We start from the raw sequence: 16303 nt of genomic DNA, 5'->3' as shown, positions 1-16303 counted from the left end.
TATGACCAGTTTTATTGGTTTAAATAAACCTTTCCTCTTCCTCAACTGTATAGATCTTGTCAATCAGCTTTACAAACATACACACTATTTTCCCATTCTCAAAAAAGGAGTCCAAAGCCCATAATCGTCTAGCTTTCCATGGTCACTTTCTGTACAAACAGCCATTCATTTGCCAGATTTTCCTCTCTTCCAAAAAACACAACTGGGCCCATAAGGGAGGCAGAAGCTGTTAACACAGAACCTTTATGCTCTTTCTTGTCCATTTCCTGTTCAAATTTTCACTAACTCTACACACATTTCCTTAGACTGTTTAATTAGTATCATTTATTCATTCTCTCATGTCTCAGTAAGAGTAGGCTTCAGCTACTGATAATGACAAATCCGGAAAGACTTAAATTCCAAGGCAACAAACTGCACATTTTCTGCCTGGCCACACTGGGGCTATATACAGTCACTGACTTTGCACTCATCAGTCACCAGTGACCACAACTCAAATACCTTCCTTCCAATCCAACAACAAAAAAACCCTTACACTCATTTGAAAGTGAACACTCAGTTCAAAGATTTTCAATACTTGTCTATGATCTAGTCCCAGCAAAGTCTTTATTGGAAATTAATTTCTATTCACCTAAATTTGGAATATAATTTATAATTTAAGTGTATGTGTTTATTGTCACTGCCAATCATATTCTAGAAGCCTATTAATGTTTTCCTGCAAAAACTCCAGCAACCTAATCATTATGGTAAGGCTGGAGAATTACTTTTGAGGGAATGTTACTATTAAACCATACCTATGTATTTCTATGCAGTATAGGCACTCAACTAAAATTTATTTCTTTTCCTTGACAAGGTAGTAATACCAATTTTATTTGATTGAGAAGCATTTCCACAGTTCAAGTGATTCTGAGCAGCGAAACAGTGATATTTGTGGATATTAAAAAATAACACAAATTTCTACATGATACTAGGATGGCCATATACATGAAACGTATCCTAAAAGATATTTTGAATAAGAAAGAGAGGAGGAAGAAAGGAAGGAGGAGGGGAAAGAAACTACTTCATGAGTGCCAATAACTAGGACCAGACATTTCAGCAGTATAGAACTTTAAGTCCCCTTGTATCCTTTTGGTATCATATTTTAGTATGTACCAACATACCTCTCAATCAGAATCATCAAGTAATATGTGCTCACATGAGCATCAGTAACAATCTGTGCACAAGATGGCGTCTGGAGAACAAGGAAAATTAACTCAACTCTTGCAAATATATCACGTTCTTTTAGAACACCATTAGCATTCCTGGCAGATGCTTATGATTGTTAGCCACTTCTCCATCCAAGACTTTGTTCTAAAATCAGTGAACAGGTAACAAACATTACATGAGGTAGAAATGATGAAACACTATACTAAAAAAAAATAAGGGACAAATACACTAATTACAATGCAGAGACCTTAACTGGATCCTGATTTCAACATATATATGACAATCAGGGAAATTTGAAGACCGATTGGGTATTGTTACCTTTAAGAGCAATAATAGCATTGTGGTTGCTCTTTCAAGAAACATCTTTAACCTTTGCAGATATATATGCAAATACTTAGGTGTTACATTGTATGATGAATGGGGTTTTCCTTCAAAATAATGGAGTGGAGATAGTGAGCAGAGCTATAACTGAAGTAAGATTTACCCTAAGTTGAAAACTACTGAAGTTCAGTATCAGGAACATGGCAATTTATTATATTTTTCTCTATACTTAAGACTGCCACAAATTTTGAAGACAATTTCAAACGAGAATTCCAAAAACATTCTGCATATCTGAAATATTCCTAATGTATACAAATATGAATTTTAAACATACCAGAATAAAAATCTAACTGAACACTTTTACTTACTTATATACAATGGAATATTACACAGCCATAAAAAATGAAATCTTCCCATTTGCGACATGGATGAATCGAGACAATATAATGCTAAGTGAAATAAGTAAAGAAAGACATGCCATATGATTTCACTCATATGTGGAATTTAAGAAACAAAACATATGAACAAAGAAAAAAAGAGAGAGAGAAATAAAACACCAGACAACTATAGAGAACAAACTGATGATTACTAGAGGGAGGTGGGTGGGGAGAATGAGCCAATTTGGGGATGGGAATTAAAGAGTACACTTACCATGATGAGCAGTAAGTAATGCATAGAATTGTTGAATCACTATATTGTACACCTGAAACTAATATAACATTGTATGTTAACTATACTGGATTTAAAATAAAATAAATTTAAAGTTTAAAAATTCAACCTAATTGTAATTAAATTAATTTATTAAAATTTGAGTACCTCAATCAAACTAACCACATATGAAGTGCTTGAGAGCCATACATAGCTAGTGATTATCATACTGGACAAGGTAGATATAGGATATTTCCAAGTTCTATGGGACAGCATTGGTCTAGAGTTTAGAATTCAACTGAATTGGAATTTAATCTAGAATACTAGGCACATCTAAGATACCTGGCAATGGAGACAGGGGGTCAGGCCACCAGTTGTGGCTCCTATGGCTCGGGGTTAACTGTTCAAGGACAGAAAGGAAATGAGTAATTCTAGAACATACAAAACTACTCTGGTTCTCACAGACAAAAAGAAAGCAGAATCATAATGATCTGATATTACACTGGCATTCAACAGAGATCAGAGCCCAAGGATAAAGAATAAGGATGAAATAAAACACCCCACTTTGGAAAGCAGAGCTCAAAGAGTCTGGGATACATAGAGAGATGGGAGAAGGTCTTTCCTCCCTTCCATACAAACAGGTATTGTCTATAAGACTCCAGCTGAGACAGCAGAAAAGAAAACCAGGAGCTCTGAGGGAAGGGACAGTGCCCCTCCCACAAGAGGTTATATTATAGTGTTGGAGAAGCTAAGAGCCTGTAAGAAAACAAGGATGACAATCTCAATAATTTCTAGGGAGACAGTTTATATTGTTGAAGAAGTAAGTTTCTCCATTTTGTAAATTAAAGGAAAAAAGAAGTCAAAAGAAGTAATCTGGGGGTTGGTGGGGAAGAATAACCTGGGGAAACATCCTGAGTAACAAAATACTTTTGAAAAGAAGACATCAAGGAACTGAAAACAGTCTTTGACCCATATAAAACTTCTAACCAAAATCACAATTTAATTGAGGCATGGAATACATACATTAAGTGCAGTCCAAAGCCCCAGATGCAGATTTCAGGAAGGCATGAAATCAACACAGCATACTCATTTGGGACAAATAGCAGTAGACCTATGCAGACATGTAAGTAATAAATCTAACTAGAAATAATCAATTCCTAATAGTAAATAATGATCATCATTTAATGCAGCATTCATTAAAGAACAGATTTTTAAAAGAGGAATTTTTGAAATGCAATTATCGTACTGAATATTCTTTTGGAAAATACCTAATGTAACCATGTATTCTAGGCAACTACTGTAGACAAATCCTATACCAAATGCAAATCACAGTGCCCTGAGTTTTAACTTTATAAGCTAGAAATATATTATTTCAGTTTGAAGCTCAAATTTTGACAATAATTCTACTGAGAAACATCACGCTCAGTGAGGCTGAAGTGGACAGTTCAGGCACAGGCTGTCCATCTCCTCTTGAATAGCAGCAGGATGGCGATTTCTGAGAACATCAGAGAATCACCTATGTGTTCTATTTGCATGTTTGACTTATATATGAATTTTTAACTGCATCTATGCTTTTTAAGTTCTACATGTACTCTATTCTCCATTATGCACTTCATTTTTCTATGCAATTCAATAATAAAATCATATTTCCATTGTATACCTAATACATATACAACTTTTTTTATACACTTAGAACATTCAGAAGGCATTTATCTACTGCAGTATTTCTCCGGTCCTGTGGTTACACTGACATCTGGTGGCACTAGGAAAGAAACCAGATTGCAATGACAAAGGAATTTTCTTTTTCTTTTTTTTTTTAATAGCTAATTTATTCTATATGACTTCAGAGTTGATGTTTTTCCAAGGTTTTATCTATACCCAAGACGGAAGAACTATTAACATACTATACTAAATCCAATAATAGCAAACATTAGTTATAATCAGTGACATTCTTGAAATAATTCACTTTAGTAATGTGACTGGCAAGGATGCAGAATTCTTTCAAGAACCTCACTGGGTAAGTAGCACTGCTCACAGCTATTTATTTCATAATTAAAGTTTATAATCAGAATGGTTATAAAGTAAGACTTTCTCACTAAGATCAAATGCATAATTTCAAAACATTTTCTTTATAAATTCAGATAGAATCCCATATGTCTTGGCCATGAATCTTTAGTCTCAAATGTAGTATTTTATTGATATTTAGAAAAATTTTTAATTACTTAGAAAACTTTAGAAAAAGATGTAACTTCATTATTATTATAAAGTTTCTTACCAAGTTCTTCATGTCTGCCCAATGACTAACAAGCTGAAAGATACACACTAATGGGAAAAACCATGACCTCAAGGGCAAAATCCATCATGTTAAGAATATAACAAAAAAGTTGTAGCCAATATCTCAATCTAATTCTACATGTTGACACTGACATATCTCATGGTTTCTGACAGAAAGAGAGAATTCCAATGGTCAGTTAGACATGAAAGACCATATCCAGAAAAACACATCCTTCAATCAGATGAAAGTCTTTGACAAAAAAATAAAATTCCACCATCTTATTATATGTTATTTTTCCATGTTTCCTCAGCAACAGAATCAAGATAAACATGTTATTTACATAGAATACCCCTAAAATCACATCTTCTAGAGCTATAATACTGAATTCTACCATCTTCTGTAATTCTCCAATTCACATTTTTGAACATTCATATTACAGTATTCTCCTTACCACCTCTGTATGGTGGTAAGTATGAGCTCCATGTTATGACTTAGAGAAATGAATCATTACACTGAAGAGTTCCTATCAGAGAAAAAGTATATGCCAAACTATCCTTCATCCCAAGGACTCCTATTTATATAGAAACAGCACTTCTATTTCAGCCATACTAACCAGGGAAGACCATATACAATTAATTGGTCAAAGGCAATACTAAGTATGAAGAACGAAGAGACAATTGCATTAACTATGTATAAAGTGATAAAGTTTGACAGCCATACACACATAATGTAGAGCAGTGATACTCAATATGCAAACTGTTCCCAATCCTCAACCCTGTAAGGTTTGACCAGAATGTGAATCAATTATGTCCCTAAGCATACTGTTTAGTTCAGCTGACATTTTTCTTAAAATAAGACTTCTCTGATAAAAGAAGCATTAGCTTAAGTACCTTGTATAAACAAACTGACATTCTGAGTAGCATTAGTCAATGGTACCTAAAGAAAACAGATTGCACTGTATGGGTGGGGTGGGGGTTACAGGGGTTACATTACTGCAAAACACTGAAATCAAGAACTTTTGTTCTACTTTAAAAATTAATATGGACTTTCAATTTTAATACTGGGCCATAAATTTCCCTTACTCTTCTTAGAAAGCATCCCCTTACTCTTCTTAGAAAGTATCCAAAAGCAATTAGTCCAAAAATCAGCAACGAAATTAAGAAATAAAAACACACTCTCCATTTTTAGCAAAACTGGGATCCAGCTAAAACTCCAGGCAAAAAAATGGTATAAAAGCTTCTGAAAGAAAGGAGGTTAAAATCCTGGGTACTTAAGGGAGGAAAGGGAGAAAAGATGTCTCAGCTGCACATCTCAGAAAAAGCTAGCAAAGTAAACTCCTCAAAGGTATGTTGCAAAACATAAATTCCCAGCAGAGGGATAGGATTTATGGACTAACAGCAGAACAGCCCTACACCCAGTTGAAATCTGAAAGTCAGAAGAACCAGGCCTGACAAGGAATCATACAAAGAAACTATATTTGCAACAGTAGTCTGTCTCAGCTTCCAGAGAAGGGAAACTGCACTGCAAAATCCCACAGATGCCTGTGTCCACTGACTGGTAAAAAAATAATAACTAAATGAACTCAACAACCAAAAACCCCGAGTCAAAAGGAATACTAGCTAGTCTGAAATGTAGCTCTAGCTCTTTTCTTTTAAAATCTCCTGAAAATAACTGATCTCAGAAAACCAACATTTCCAGATGAGTTATCACAAAAGAACAAGCAGAAATCCACATGAAGTTACAAAAAAGGAGATAAAATTACAGGAAAAACTGTTAGTAGACCCCCCCCAAAAAAAACCCTCTTTACTTGCCACCAAGTAACAAAAATTACAGTTAACCTTTTGCTGTAAATTTAAAAAAGAAAAAAGTTAAGGAAAAAAGTCATATCACTAAGATATAAGAGCTCAAGTAAAAGAAGGCTAGGTGATAAGAAATTGTGTAATATAAACTTGGACAATTTAGAAAAGACTTAGAAAACTAAATCACAGAAATGCAGTTGAAACTGGAAGAAACACTATAGAGAATAAACTTTTGTGAAAACGAACACAGAGGATTAAAAAAAAAAAAGGAAAAGTTAAAATTTTTTAAATGAGTATTAGAGAGGGGAATAGATATAAAAACAGATGGGATATCCAATATATGAATAATTGGAGCCCAAGAAAACCATCATAACAGAACAGACAAATATTTAAAGACATAATTCCAAAAAGAATTACCAAAAATAAAGAACATCTAAATCTATTGAAGGGGTGTGCCTGGCTGGTTCAATCAGAAGAGTGTGTGACTCTTAATCTCTGAGTCGTGGGATCAAGCCCCACACTGGGTATAGAAATTACTAAATAAATATAAATAGGTCTATTGAAAGGGCACACTGTGTCTCAGGAAAAAAAATCTGATACAGAACAGACATGCAAAAATACTGTCACCAAAAAAAAAAGAAAAGAAAATTAGGCTGGCCTCCAACTTCAACTCTAGAACATAACAGATCACTATTTTAAAACTTTTTAAAGAAGTATGACCCAAGGATTATACATCCAATCAAACTGCTGTCCAAATACAAAATCATTATTCAATTATGAACATGTAAAACTCAAGGAGCATTAGTTCCATGTGTCCTTTTAGAGGACCCTATTAAAGGAAGAATTTAGTTAGCCAAGTAGGGCTAGGAAAGCCATGGCAAAGTAATTGGTGATAAACTTCTAAGCTATTTAACTACAGAACTAAGAATAAAATTAAATGAAGGAATTAAGATACCATAACAGAACAGGATGTAAAGTGTCATTTCCACTAACATGCAAATATGATATTGAACTAACAAAAGTTGGGAATCGAAGAGAGAAAAAAAAAGTTATATAGGGACAATATAAGGATAATGATTTCCTCATCTTTAAAAGTTAGAAGCTTAAATTTATCAAAATGACTAACACAGATTATATAAACAGATTTAATTGAACAAAGGTAAACATAAGAAAGATAATATCCTAGTTTCATAATTGCTTACTTAAGAATCAAAAAGATACTGTCTTAAAACACAGAAGAGTATGAAAGTGAACAGAACATGAAATTAACATTTTTAAAATATGCCTTTTTGGTGAACACCATACTTTTGATCTGGGAAAACTCAAATTCACATTTTCAAGAACATGCCCTCAAGTAAAAATGCTTAAATTACAATCCCTGAAGAGGATAATTAATCTTTCTGTTGAAAAATCTAAGAACTCCAAAGATAACGTTTAATATGTACTAAATATACAAATTCTAAACCTCAAAATTGCTTGCACCTAAAAAATTATCCCTATCAATGATCAATGATTCATGAAAATACTAGTGAAAAGTGAAATATGTTGTGTTTTTTTCAATTCTGGAATATATCAGCGGAGTCAGGGTTAAAGATATGCCCGTGAGCTTAAAGTATGACACACTTCACAGTTAAATACTGAAATACGCAGCCTCACATAACACTATTTATAAAACACTTTATTCTTATTAGGCATTCCTGCTATGTTTAACATTGAAGGTTACACAGAATAAGCAGAGACACAGAAGAACAAAAAATGGAAAACAATCAATCAAAAGCCAAAACTGCATGCTGTGCAGTTCCCATAAAACTTGTTCTGTGAAGTCACTTTGGATTGGATTTGAGCCTCCAATTCACCAGTGTTATTTTATACATAGCAAAATAAAAAGAAAACCTATGTACTATATAATTAGCTGGGTTTTCAGTTAGAATCTACTATATTTATGAATAAGGATATTCTTATTCCCAAAGCAGTTTGACGAATCTATCCTTAGAATATTTACTATGTATGCATTTATGAGGCAAGAGAAAAGGGAGTGGGGAGAGAAGATAAGGGTAAAGAAAAGAAATTAAGGGAGCAGACTGTTGATAATATATAAACTTTAAACTGCATGTTAGCAAAAATGTTCAATGACAATTTTCACATGGAAAGATAAGGAGAAGCTTCATGAATTTCCCTTTTCTTGCGAGGTTTTCTCATTTCGATTCCTACTGCTATCAAACTGAAAAGCTCCCTTTTGAACTTATTTTTATAAAAATCATGGGGAGTTGTGTGTAGAGAAGATGTTCTCATTATAAACAGTGGAGGAGTAAATTTGTGCTCTACATTTAGTGTTCAGTTCAGTCATACTCGAACATCCCTGATGTCAATGACTTTTCCAGTCACCTCTCAAGTTTCTGTAGTTCTATATTCATTTCCTACCTCTTGATCCTCCAGGTTTATATTTATAACCTCCATCAACAGTCTAGGTGGTAACTGGGCCATCAGAACAGGTACTACAACATGCATGAGAATATAGCTTCCCTTGCAGCTAGAGGACAACATACTTCAAAGTTCCAGCAAAGAACAGTTTTGGAAGACAAACCTACAGATGGTAAAGCAAGCTACACCAGATGGGCAGTCCCTTCCTCACTTATGTTCAGGTGGTCCAGCCACTCTTCTTCAAATCAAAACATTATCATCTATAGTCTGTTGCAAACCTTTAAGTGTCCTACATTTTGTTTTAATGAAAGAATCTCTTCCATTATAGATTGAAACATGGATCACTACAGTTATTTGAAAAAGGTATATACAGGTAAGCAAAGCAGGTTGCTTAAGTTTATCATATTATTTATGGGGCAAGAAGACACTGGAGCACAGATCACCTAACTAAAAAGTCATATGTCCATTCTCTGACTAGCGTTTCTGCAAAAGTTAAAGCTATACCTTTCCTTTCTAAGAAAATACTCTTCTTTCCAAACAAGGACCTACTACAATTGACGCTGTACTTGAATATATAAAAGTACTGCCTGTACTATATCTCCTCGGGGTTAACCTCCTGCTTAAGTCCAATTATTTTTTGTAGTAGACAATATAAAACATAATTAGGATAGTCAGTTTGCAGCCAAATAAACTAAATAAAACCTGTTACTAAAAATAAGTGATTTGAAGTTATTAACTGGTTTGAATTATCCTAGCAACTGTTCTTTCATTAACATAAAAAATTACAAGTTAACTATATCCTAAAATAGAAATCACTAAAAACTCTGCATCTCTAATTTTCTCCAAATATTTATATAAGTAGGAACAATGCTGAATTTCATAAACCAGGATCATTATATTTTGAAAGTGTAAACTAAATGACCAAACTAGCATTTCTCAAATAGTTCCATGGAACGCTAATGTTCTTTGAGATTTTACTAAGTGTTCCACAAAGAAAAAGAATATTATGGTCAAATACATTTCAAAATTCTGGGTTAAAGTTAAAACAACTGTTGTTTTATAATAGGCCTGAGAGAGATTTTCATTCACCCAACAAATTACTAACTGCCACCATATACCAAGCCTGATCTGGAAGTTACAACAGTGAACAAGATAAAAAAAAATGCCTGCTCTCATGGAGCATTCTTTCTAGTAAAGAGGACAATTAACAAAAAAGCAAATAAATACAATAAATGCAGTCAGTGAGAAGAGCTATGAAGACACTAAGATAGGATGTCAGAGCACAGAAGACACTTCTCTCTGGATAGACACATTAAACTACAGAACAAATGTTTGTTTGTTTGTTTGTTTCTTATTTTCCTACATGGGGTAATATAGTACATGGTATTTCCCAAGCACAGGTTGATCAGGAACACTTTTGTCAATGAATATCTATTAATAGCTCATCAAATCAATTAAGAAAGTGTTCTTCTAACCCATATGCAGACAATAGTAGGATCAAGACTCGAATACAGTTCTTCTGATCCTCAGTACAGTGTTTTTATGTCTTCTTCATCTATGTAAAAGCAGATATAATAATAGAACATATCTTAGAGAATCATGGTAAAAATTAAATTAGCTAATTCATGTAACACACCTGACACAGGGTTTGGTATACAACACTCTGCTCAAAAAATCGTCCTCTTTTATCCCAACGTGATCTGTACTGCTTTCTTTTAATAGTTTGAACACTTTACGTCTATCTCCTTTACAGGACTTAATTAATTTTGTTCACTCCTCTATATGGCAGATTTCTTTTTTTTTTTCATTTTCTTTTAATGTTTATTTTTGAGAGAGAGACAAAATGTGAATGGGAGAGAGGCAGATAGAGAGAGGGGGAGACACAGAATCCAAAGCCTGGCCAGGCTCAGGGCTGTCAGCACAGAGCCTGAGATGGGGGCTCGAACTCAGGAAGGGCAAGATCATGACCTGAGCTGAAGTTGGACACTTACCCGACTGAGCCACTCAAGCGCCCTTGTATGGTAGATTTCTTACAGACAGCTCAAATAGAGCTCAAATAGAGACTCAAATAGAGACTGCACATGGCTAGGCCACAATGAAAGCTTACTATGCAGTTATATACACAATATCCATTAACTGTGCATGTGGAAAAAAAAAAAAACTATATAAAAAGCAATCTCCCCTCTAAGAAATCAAATATTACAGCAAGGCTTCCATGAAACATCTTTTTTTTTTTTTTTACTTAAAAAAAAAATTTTTTTTAACGTTTATTTATTTTTGAGACAGAGAGAGACAGAGCATGAGTGGGGGATTTTCAGAGAGAGAGAGGGAGACACAGAATCCGAAACAGGCTCTAGGCTCTGCACTGTCAGCACAGAGCCCGACGCGGGACTCGAACTCACAGACCGTGAGATCATTACCTGAGCCGAAGTCGGACACTTAACCGACTGAGCCACCCAGGCGCCCCAAAACATCTTTATAATGATAAGTTTCACATATTCAAAACACTTTATCATAAATTAACAGTACCAGTAATGAGTCATATTCTTCCTAATAAGATACACTAAGATACCATTTCATGTCTTTGATATTCCTGCCAGAAATACATAACCAGAACGCTATCAAGAAAAAAACCTCAGACATCAGACAAAACATCAGACAAACCCAAAATGAAAAACACTGTGCAAAATGAATGACCTGAAATCTTCAAAAAATGTTAAAAAAAAAAAAAAAAGAAAAAAGTTAAAATTGTAAAAGAAAAACAGAGAAAAATCTGATTACAGGAGGCTAAAGAGACATAACAACTAAATTAAATAAGTGATCCTGGTGGGAGGAGTTAAGATGGCAGAGGTAGGAGGTAGGACCCTAAGCTTGTCTTGTCCCTTGAACACAGCTAGATAGTTATCAAATCATTCTGAACACCCAATAATAGGAGGTCTAAGAAAACAAAACCTGCAAGTAGAAAAGTGACCACGTTTTGGAAGGTAGGATATGCAGACAGTTGACTTGGGGAAGATATAATTGAGGGTATGGTGACGGGGAGGGAGCCTGCTTACAGAGGCTACTGCAAAGTATCATAAGCAGCAGAGTGCATAATCTGAACTTTTAGAAGTCCGCTAGCTACCATGGGGGAGTGCCCGGCGTAAAGGTGCTAGGCTGGCGAGATCGGGTGGAGCCCCAAGAGTGACAGCATGGACTGAGGATCCCCTGGATCACCAGAAGGGTGGCACCAAGATGCTGCACTGTTCCCAGTCACTGAAGCATGGATTCCAGCTGAGGACAGCAAGCTAGGATGCTGACTTTCTGCTGCCTTCCATAAACTCCAAACCACTGCAGATCATACGATCACCTTCTTTACACAGCAGACAAACAGGCAAAAGCACTGCAAGACCCTCCCCCCCAGAGGAACAGCAAGGTTCCAAGCTCCTGGAGTCCCTAAAATGTGGAGTTTTTTTTTTTTTTTATTTATTTTTGGGACAGAGAGAGACAGAGCATGAACGGGGGAGGGGCAGAGAGAGAGAGGGAGACACAGAATCGGAAACAGGCTCCAGGCTCCGAGCCATCAGCCCAGCGCCTGACGCGGGGCTCAGAGCCTGACGCGGGGCTCGAACTCACGGACCGTGAGATCGTGACCTGGCTGAAGTCGGCCGCTTAACCGACTGCGCCACCCAGGCGCCCCTGTAAAATGTGGAGTTTTTTAACTCAGTCATGCGCCAAAGATTAAAAAAAAACAAAAAAAAAAAACAAAAAAAACAAAAACTCAGACATAGGCAAGGTGAACACAGGGTTCTGACATAAACTGGGGACAAGAAGGGTGACTGACTGCTTTTCTGTGAGGATTCTGTGAAAACTAGGGGGGGGGGGGTAGGAACTTTCAGCTCCAGGGCTATAGAGCGAGGCACTACCATATTCATCCAACCGATCAGCACTGAAAGCCTTCTGGGAGCAAAAAACAGCACCATCTACTGGAGGCCAGAGCCATTTACACCAAGCCCCAACCCCCTGAACCCTGCAGATGGATCTCCAAAGGGGGAAGTTCACCTGAGAATCAGGGCAACAGGCCCCTCCCCCAGAAGACCAGGACAAACTAGCTCCTACCAAGTCTACTGATCATAGAGTGCTGCAAAGCCTCAGCTCTAGGGGAAATAGAATCCAGCTTCCTTTTTACTTTTATTCTCTAAATGTTTATCTTTTTCCATTTCTTTTTTTTAGTTCTTTTTTTAATTTTTTATTAATTTTTATTTTTAAATACTTGGTTTTTTCATTTCCATTTTATTTATTTATTTACTTGGATCTAGATTCTTTTTTTAATTTTTTTTTTTTTAATGTTCATTTATTTCTGAGAGAGACAGAACATGTGAGTGAGGGAGAAGCAGAGAGAGGACACACAGAATCCCAAGGAGGCTCCACACTTCAGCAGAGCCCAATAGAGCTCTTGAACTCATAAACTGTGAGAACACGACCTGAGCCCAAACCAAGAGTCTGACACTTAACCAACTGAGACACCCAGATACCCCTGGATCTAGATTCTTTTAGCAAGCAGACCAAACACATCCAGGAACTAGTTTTTTTGTTTTGTTTTGTTTTGTTTTGGGGGGGGGGGGGTTGTTTTGTTTTTGTTTGCTTCTTTCTTTCTTTTTTCTTCTTCTCTTTTCTGGACAAAAAGATGAGATGGAGAAATTCAACCCAAAAGAATGAACAAGAAGTATAGCTATAGGCCAACTATTTAATCAATACACATATAAGATGTCTAAACTACAATTTAAAACAACAATTATAAGGATACTAGCTAGGCTTGGAAAAAAAAACCATAGAATGCACTAGAGAATCCTTTTCTGCAGAGATAAAAGAACTAAAATCTCATCAGGCCAAAATTAAAAATGCTATAACCAAGACACAAACCCAAAGAGAGGCCATAAAAATGAGGATGGACAAAGCAGAGGAGCAAATCAGTGATAGAAAAGATAAAATTATGGAAAATAACAAAGCTGAAAAGAGGGAAATAAAAGAAAGGTAATGGATTACACAGGTAGACTTAGGGAACTCAGCAACTTATCAAAATAGAATAACATTTGTATCATAGGGAGTCCCAGTAGGTGAGAGAGAAAAGGGGCAGGTTTACTCCAACAAATTATAGATGAAAACTTCCCTAATCTGAGGAAGGACACAGATATCAAAATCCAAGAAGCACAGAGAACTCCCATTAAATTCAACAAAAGCTGACAATCACCAAGGTATATCATAGTTAAATTCACAAAATACACACACAAGGAAAGAATCCTGAAAGCAACAAGGGAGAATAAGTCCTTAACTTACAAGGGAAGACAGACTGGGTTCACAGCAGATGTGTCCCCAGAAAGTTGGCAGGCCAGTAAGGAGTGGCAGGATATATTCAATGTGCTGAATGGGGGAGAAAAAATGCAGCCAAGAAAGAATTCTTTATCCAGCAAGACTGTCATTCACACTACAAGGAGAGGTAAACAATTTCTCAAACAAAAACTCAGACAAAAAGGAGTTCATGACCACTAAAACCAGCCCTGCAAGAAATTTTAAGGGGAACTCGTTGAGTAGAGAAAAAAAAAGACCAAAAGCAACAAGACTAGAAAGGACCGAAGATCATCACCAGAAACACCAACTCCACAGGCAATACAATGGCACTAAATTCATATCTTTCAATAATCACTCTGAATATAAATGGACGAAATACTCCAATCAAAAGACATAGGGTATCAGAATGGAAAAAATAAATTTAAAAAAAAACAAGATCCATCTATATGCTGCCTACAAGAGACTCATTTTACACCTAAAGACCGGGAGATTGAAAGTAAGGGGATGGAGAACCACCTGTCATGCAAATGGATGCCAAAAAAAAGCCAGAGTAGCCATACTTATATCAGACAAACTAGATTTTAAGACTGTAACAAGAAATAAAGAAGGGCACTATATAATAATTGAGGGGTCTATTCACCCAGAAAAGCTAACAATTTTAAATATTTATGCCCCCAACTCGAAACACCCAAATATATAAATCAATTAATGACAAACACAAAGAAACTTATCAATAATAATCTAATAGTAGGGGGTTTTAACACCCTATTTACAACAATGGACAGATCATCTAAGTAGAAAAATCAACAAGGAAACAACAGCTTCGAAAGATACACTGGACCTGATGGACTTAACAGTTATTCAAAACATTTCATCCAGAAGCAGCAGAATACATTTTTCTCAAGTGTACATGGAACATGCTCCAAAACAGATCACACAGTAGGCCACAAATCATCCCTCAAGAAGTACAAAAGGACTGAGATCAAACCATGCATATTTTCAACACTATGAAACTTGAAGTCAACCACAAGAAAAAAATCTGGAAAGCCCCATGTCTGTCTCTGTGCTGACAGCTCAGGGCCTGGAGCCTGTTTCAAATTCTTTGTCTCCCTCTCTCTCTGTCCCTCCCCCCTCTCATGCGCTGGCTCTCTCTCAAAATTAAATAAACATTAAAAAAAAATTTTTTTAAGAAACATTATGCCTGTAATTTAATCTCAAAAGGTTCAGAAAAAATATATGGATAAATAGAAGAAATAAAATAATCAAGTAAAAAAGAGCAAAAGAACACGATTTGGGTGAAAAGTATATGAGAATCCCTTGTACCGTGAAAACATTTCCATAAGTCTGAAAATATTAAAAAAAAAAAAAAAAAAATACCCAAACATAAAAGGAATGGGTGAAAAAAGGAAAAATGGAAAATAATCACATCAGAGATGTTCAATATCATTAGCAATCAGGAAAAGTTCAAATTAAAACCACAATGAGATGCCATTAAAAGCAAAAAAAAAAAAAATGTCAGTACTAAGTGTCAGGGAGAATGTGTAGCAACTGAAGCTCTCAAACATTACTGGAGGGAATACAAACTGTATAGTCACTTTATAAGAAACTTCTGAATTGTTTTCCAAAGTTAAACATACACTTACCACATGATCCAACAATCCTAGGTATTAATTCAAGAAAAATTAAAACTTATATTCAAACAAAACCTGCATGCAAATGTTTGTAGCAATTTATTCATAATCACCAAACACTGAAAACAACTCAAATGTCTATCAACTGGTAAATGGATAAACTGTGTTACATTTATATAATAGAATACTTCTTAGCAATAAAAAGGAATTACTGATAATGCAATATGTACGCATCTCAAAAGCATTATGCTAAGTTAAAGGTTATATGCTGCAAAATATATGTTATGTATATATATGTTATATATGACATTCTGCAAAAAAAGCAAAATACAGGGAGGAAAATAGATCAGTGGTTGTTAAGGGTGAAGGGGGGTGGGGAGATTCATTAAAAATAAGTAGCCCGGGGCACCTGGGTGGCTCAGTAGTTGAGCATCTGACTTCAGCTCAGGTCATGATCTCACAGCTCGTGAGTTCTAGCCCTTCATCAGGCTCTGTGCTGACAGCTCAGAGCTGGAGCCTGCTTTGGATTCTGTGTCTCCCTCTCTCTGCCCCTCCCCACTCGGACTGTGTGTGTGTGTGTGTGTGTGTGTGTGTCTCCCCCCAAAATAAGTAAACATTAAAAAAAAAATTAAAAATAGGCAGCATGATGGAATTTGGTATGAGGGTGATGGGACTGT

General features: G+C 35.7%; 1 protein-coding gene across 7 annotated transcripts in view; it reads right to left on the bottom strand.

Annotated features, from left to right (window-relative positions):
• Positions 1-16303, bottom strand: part of ASB3 (ankyrin repeat and SOCS box containing 3) — a 114551-nt gene that overhangs the window by 50089 nt on the left and 48159 nt on the right. The window lies entirely within an intron of this gene.

This window comes from Panthera onca, chromosome A3 (assembly GCF_046562875.1).
Source record: "Panthera onca isolate mPanOnc1 chromosome A3, mPanOnc1 haplotype 2, whole genome shotgun sequence".
Lineage (NCBI taxonomy): Eukaryota > Metazoa > Chordata > Mammalia > Carnivora > Felidae > Panthera > Panthera onca.
Note: the sequence above shows the minus strand (reverse complement) of the source record. Positions and strands in the feature narration are given on the sequence as shown.